General features: G+C 45.5%; 1 long non-coding RNA gene across 1 annotated transcript; it reads left to right on the top strand.

Moving 5' to 3' along the window:
* Positions 1-2,967: 2,967 nt before the first annotated feature.
* On the top strand, positions 2,968-4,328 carry LOC129382977 (uncharacterized). Its single transcript, XR_008610941.2, has 3 exons — positions 2,968-3,047; positions 4,047-4,209; positions 4,293-4,328. It is a non-coding gene; the product is annotated as an uncharacterized lncRNA (long non-coding RNA).
* The last annotated feature ends 2,356 nt before the right edge of the window (positions 4,329-6,684 follow it).

The raw sequence follows: 6,684 nt of genomic DNA, 5'->3' as shown, positions 1-6,684 counted from the left end.
GACACATGTTTCTGAGGATAAAAACATAATAGAGCTCTGGCAAATCAATCTGTAGATTGTGATAGACATACCGAAATGCACAGATTATCCATTAGACATATTGAAGTTGCTAGAGAAAGTGCTAAATATTATTACGATATTATCGAGAGGCGGTCGAGAGACGAGCTGCCGCGAGAACGACGAAGTTGGTCTGTGCCCTTGGCGTAAGCCAGTGTCGGCCTGGCTCTCTGGCTCCAGTGTAAATAGCCTGTAAATAGCCCCTTTCGTCTGTGTCTTTCCACACAACATTCTGGTGGAGGTGTCTTTCCACACATAACAATATGAATGCACTGTTCCTGGCAGCTTTTCTTGTTAAGTTTTCTGAGGAGTTTTGCTGATCTTTACTGCATAAAACTTGCACAGCATATGACAAACCCTGCCTCAATAATGCTCACAACCATATATCTGGAAACCCTTCCCATTTTCCTTTGGGATTTATCAACATTGAAAATTATTGCATTTTACATGGTTGTGCATCAAAATTCCCTGTGGAAACAAAATCTTGCCTATAGACATCAGTAGTTCCTTCTGAACTGTGAAAGCTACAACAGCCTTAGCTATTGTAAATGAGATTACAATGTTCTAATGTTGTAACTTAAATTTTTACTGCTTCTTAAGTGTTATGGGAAATTGATATTTGTAATTGTGGTTGGCTGTGGATGTTACTACAAATTCACATTAGAAAATATATGAAGCATAAAAGTTGCATTTTGTGTTCTCTTTTTATAAAACTCAGCTTTTAGTATACTTCCATTTGCAGCATGCTTCTGTGCTATGGGTTATAATCCTGCATTTTCTTTAGACAGACTTCAACGACATTGAAATTTGATTAAGCTACGATATATCAAAATGCTTTTATACAGGGACTTTGCGATACATTCCTAGGGAAAGTGCTGCTGCACTGCGCATGCACAGAGGCATGGTGCAAGACATGCAGGATACCTACGAGCAAGGCCGGCCTGTTCATGGAATCAAGGGCCCCCCACCCCTATTTCAACTGAAAGGCTTTAACCTTGTGTGGTGCCTGCCCCCAGATTACATGCACTGTGTGCTGGAAGGTGTTACACAGCAAATAACCGAACTGTCCCCGCAGGGGCGTCTGCGTCAGCAGGCGTTTGGTGGGTTGCGACAACACGTACCCGAGCACATGACGGTTGGACCCTCCCGCGTGTAGCCGTGCGCGGCTTAGCGCGGCTTTGGAACCGGGTCCTTTTGGCTGTTGCCATTGGTCGGCGCTTCGTTGTCGTCATCCCTGGTGGGCGGGACGACAAATTTTGAGGACGTCACACAGCTTCTCAATCATCTGAAAAAGAACCGGTTCCCTGCTAGGAGAGGAACCGCGGATAAGTGGTTCGCTCGAGGGTCGCGCACTGTGGCGAGATGATGTCGAGGGTTGCTGGGGCAACCGTGGCTGCCGGCTAGTCTCGCGCCAGCTGACGAACCGGCACCTAGACGAGACGAGACAGAGACGGCAGTGGCGGCTCCTTTGGTTGTGCTGCTGGGGAGCGCCGAAAGTCAACGACGCGACGAGAGGCAACGACGCGACGCGTTCAGCATGGCCGAAGAAGAGTTTCGAAGGCATTTTAGGCTCTCCAAAGACATAGTGCGACGTCTTTGCGATGAGCTGGAAGGACATCTCGGACCTCAAAGATTTCGTGGTGTCGACACTACGATGAAAGTGCTGTGCGCGCTGCGGTTTTTTGCCACCGGGAGCTTTCAACAGTGCGTCGGGAATGAAGAAGCAATTGCACTGTCGCAGCCTTCAGTCAGCCGGATCATTACAGCCGTCGCCAAGGCCATTACGGTTGTGGGCAAAGAAAAAGGATGGGTTAGATTCCCATCCACGGCGCAACAGAAAGCCGCCGTCAAGGAAGGCTTTCTTAGCCGTGGAAAAATTCCAGGAGTTGTAGGATGTGTGGACGGGAGTCTAATAGCCATCGTTCGCCCTAAGAAGCTCCGCTCCGGCGAAACGGAATCGTACTGGAGCCGTAAAGAGTATTACGCCCTCATCTGCATGGTCGTGAGTATTGTTCATTGACAAATATTTTCGATATGTGTTTGCGCAAGTGCACGTTGTAAAAAAACTTCGTTTCGTTATTTTTCATCAATTGCCGGTAATACTTGTGTTCCTATTCGAGAAAGTAGCGTGTGTGTTGTATGTGTAATGACGACTTTGATCTTTGCAATAGAACACGGCCGCACTTTTTCAGTGCTCTCTAATCACAGTTGAATAGCCTTTTCGATGCTACAATGTACACACATTACGCGCGACTTGAACCGGAATAGACGCCGTAGCAGCGAAGGGAGTCTTCGTCAGCGAGCGATCCTAACAGAAGACGAGCCCTTGTGATTCTTATTCGACGTAAAACTAAAGCATTGTGGCCAACAGACTGTAAACGTGAAAAGGAGCATCCCATCAATGAAAATGGTGCGAGGGAGAATGAGAATGTGTGGACACCCATTTGCTCTGGCTGTTAATACCGCACATGCTGTTTCCGCGTTCTGTCGCTTGTAATAGGCACTTTGACTGAAAAAGAAGCAAAAAAAGGCACAGGTGGCACACTCTAGCAGAATATTATACAATGTGGACGGAAGAAACCAAAGGAAGTATTTTGCACATTGTGTTGTGACCGCACGCCATACATGAGCACGTGTACACATGCCAACATTGCATTTGTAGGTTAAGATGACATCGTTATCATGCTGATCATTAGTTCAACTGCCTACTGCGTATGTTGATATCTCCTTTTCTGTAATTGTGTTGGCTGACTGAACAGTAACTGATTGGCAAGTAGTGTTGTAAGCAAAAGTTTGTGCCAGATATTTGTTGCAGTGGCATTGACACCTTCTCTTTGCTTTCCCTTACGAGGTGTGTGATGCGAAGCTGAATATCGTGGCAATTGACCCACGGTTTCCGGGATCGTGCCAGGATTCTTTCGTTTGGAGGCATTCTGCATTTCGCCGCCGCCTCACTCGTGGCCTGTTACTTCACGGAGAAGTCTTGCTTGGTGAGTGCACCTAAAGTAGCAGTGCTTCTTCCACATGTAAAACATACACAGTCAAATAGTTTTTCATCCTAGCAAGCTTTAAGAAAGCGTAATTTGCTAGAAATGTGTTGTGAATGCAGCAGTACCTAATAAACATGCAGCGACTATTGAGAGAAACAAGTCTCTCTTAGAAGGCAGATGTCTTTACCACCATGTACACAACAGCTGACATGTTATTCTGTTTATTTACTTATTAATTTCAATACACTGAATGCCACATGGCGCGTTACAGGCAGGGGTGGAATTCTACAGAACACGTCGAAATGGCAGTTTTCAAGTATGATGGAAAGGGGTTGGTGACAATGGACTCGGGGAGCTGGTTCCTGGTCACTGTCCTTGGAACGAAGGAATAAGCGTGTGCGTGAAACTTTCGGCATCGACGTTAGTGATCGGTGTAGTATATATTCTAGAATGGTGCAAGGTGCGCTATTTTTCTTTGTGTCACAATGTCTGCAATTTTTTTGTTGCAGCAACATGTGGTGCTGGAGTGATTAGAAAGGATCAAACGGGTAGCTAGAGTTCGGGTACCTTCACGAGAAGAGGTACGAAAGGTAGAGTAAGGATCCCAGAACTGGCAGCATATTCAAGAGTAGACCTAGAAGTGTTTTATAAAATAACACTTCTGAAGAGAGAAGAGCTAATAAGATTTAGTGGAGGATGTACATTTAGGGAGGGGCAAATGGGATGAACGGAGCAGAAAACCACGAGTATGAAATAAATGTTACATGTCCAACTTAACCTGAGAATGAGATTTGCAGCCAAGACAACAGGTGAAATTGGGCTTTTCTTTAAAATGAGTCGAACTTTCTTTACAACTTTCCGGGAAGGTCAATGTTTGATAGATATTGCAACAATAAATCCAAGACCCGCTGCTGTTGTAAAAGGGCCCTGGCGTAGACTGTGTTCTTGCATTGTGCCTTAATGTATCCATTTCGTTCACTGACATGCAACACTTTACAGGGGACTCTGGGTACCCGCTAGAGCCATGGATCATGACTCCTGTGCCTGGTCACCCAAATCGCCTCACGGCAGAGGGGCGCTATAATGAGGCACACGCATCAATGCGAAATGCCGTTGAGCGGTGCATAGGAGTCGTCAAGAGCCGCTTCCGATGCCTGCAGAGGTATCGTGTGCTCCACTACTCGCCTCAGAAAGCAGCCACTATTGTTGCAGCTTGTGAAGCGCTGGATAACCTCTGCCTTGCAGCAGGCGTGCCTCTGCCAGACGACCCAGATGACGACGGTGCACATGACGGCAGCGCACAGGGGCCAGCCCACGCACAAGTGCCGCTTCAAGTACAGGTGCCACCGCAGGCGCACCCTGTACAGCCTTCTCGAGCTTTGTTTCAAAGAGGCCGTGCGGTGCGCGAATCCATAGTTGGTGTGTTTCGGCTGCCCAGAAATTTGCGCATCGCCTACCTGCAAAGTGTGCGCCGGCGCATTCGCTGGCAAATGAGGCGGAGACATGTGCTGGTGTAACATGTTTTATTTTTCTTTTCATGAAAGTAAATAGGCCGTGCACTTCAACATAACACATTGCGTGTGCTCACATGTGGCTAATTATAATATGCTGCTGCGTACTGCAGTAGTGAAAAGCACATGATTTGTCTATGTTGAGCATGACAGATACACATGCAGTGACAAATAACCATGTGCCATTATGTTACTTCTTTGCTTTGTTCACTGTGCTTTTGAATATTGTCTCGCCAGGGAATTTCCTTTAAATAAAGCTTATTTCCAACTGTGAATGGCAACCAATCTTGCATTGTTGTATATTGCTTTGCGATGCCTATTTTACTGTGCAGTATGCATTGTTCCAAAGCTGAAGATGTCTGTTCATGTGTGACACGCAAGCACAGCACGAGTTACACAGCAACTGAAATGTCGTTCAGAGCAATCTGTATAGCACATATTGAAACGTATAGCAACAAACGAGACATGCCGAGCACTTTTTAGAGCAGCATTTCTTTAAATAGCAGACACTCATGCTTACTACTGCTTTGTTTAAACTCAAGAGTTGCTTCAACATTGCATTTCCTGCACGCATAATTTCACATAATGCTCGTAATTGCTGCTTAACAAGGTGCAACTACGCTATAACACAATATAAACAAAATCATGACAATGAAACCTTTCTTTATTTATTTTATTCATTGGGTACCTGCTTCGCCATTCAGGCATTACAGCAGGGAGAGTACAACTCATATAAATGAACACTGAAAATTACATTCATAAAGCATGGAAGAAATTATCATTTGAACAAATACAGACAGTGTCAGGTGGTAGAGTATTTCAATCTCTTATAGTACGAACATAGAAAGAGTAGCGGAAAGCGTCGCTTTTAACCCTCTATTGCATGGCGTCCTATATTTGGCACATACTGGTTACCATTCTTTTTCGCGTGTGTGAGATTTCCAGTTGAGAATGTGATACCGTCAGAGTAAATCTCATAGTTATGCGCACTTATGGGCAACTGCTACCATCTCTTGAGCGATACGCAAAACAGAGGTGAAGTAGATTTTAGGATGCGATGTGAAACTCGGAGGGGGCAAACACGAGCAATTGTTTTTTTTTTTTCTCTGAAAATTTCGACCGCAGAAACATAGAAAAATTATTTTGGCATATTTTTGGTCTCGCCAATTCAAGGCAGTTACTAGTTTTCTCAATTTTGCCTGCAACTACAGCAGAGAAACCGAAATCGGTGTGTGCCATATTTGGCACAGTATGAACTTGAAATACAAAATATGGTAACGTGCTGCCATCTGTTCAATAGTCCGAGGCTGCAGGTCACTCTATCACAAGATGGAATTTTGACGATCGGTACGGTGAGGGCGAATTGTCTACAAAACAGCCGACTGAAAAGCGAAAAGGAACTGAAATGTAAAGGACGTGGTGCTTCAGAGGCACTCACAAGCGCGATAGATGACGTGGATTTATCGTGTGTGCGTTGATACGATAACCGCGCCGTGACATTTCTGTCGAGCTTTGTTGGGAGAGATCCAGTCCCAAAGACTAAGCGCTGGTTTACCTCCACCAAGGTGTTTCGCGAAATTGATTGCCCCAGCGTCGTAAAGGTCCATAACAGGCACATGGGTGGTGTTGACCTGCTGCACTCACTGTTTGGACTTTACTGCATACATATCAGAGGTCGAAGAAATGGCACTTTCGAATTTTAACGCCTATGCTAGACTTATCGGTAGTAACAGCATGGGTATTGTACAGGAGGGTGCAGGAGCAGCTTAGGAGGAGACAAGTACTACCGCTGGCTCAATTAAAAGCAGAAATTGCAGAATGCCTTACCTCGCATAACAAGTGCCTGCCCAACTAGCGACCAGGAAGGACTTCTAGTCAGGACATCGAATTCCAGGTTCAAGTAAAAAAAGCACAGGGACGAGAAGAAACAAAGATGTAAGCGGCCACCTTGCACAAACAAGTCGTTGGTAAGATACAGGAAGTGAAACATTCATCTGTGCCTGAACGCAGCAAACAACTGTTTCATTTCATTCCCCACATCGCACTAAAAAGACCACCGTCCGTGAAGCTTTGTTTTCCGCTCATGGCAGCAAGAGCGCTCAGCCATCTTCATGGTGTGCCATATT

This window comes from Dermacentor andersoni, chromosome 3 (genome assembly GCF_023375885.2).
Source record: "Dermacentor andersoni chromosome 3, qqDerAnde1_hic_scaffold, whole genome shotgun sequence".
Lineage (NCBI taxonomy): Eukaryota > Metazoa > Arthropoda > Arachnida > Ixodida > Ixodidae > Dermacentor > Dermacentor andersoni.
Note: the sequence above shows the minus strand (reverse complement) of the source record. Positions and strands in the feature narration are given on the sequence as shown.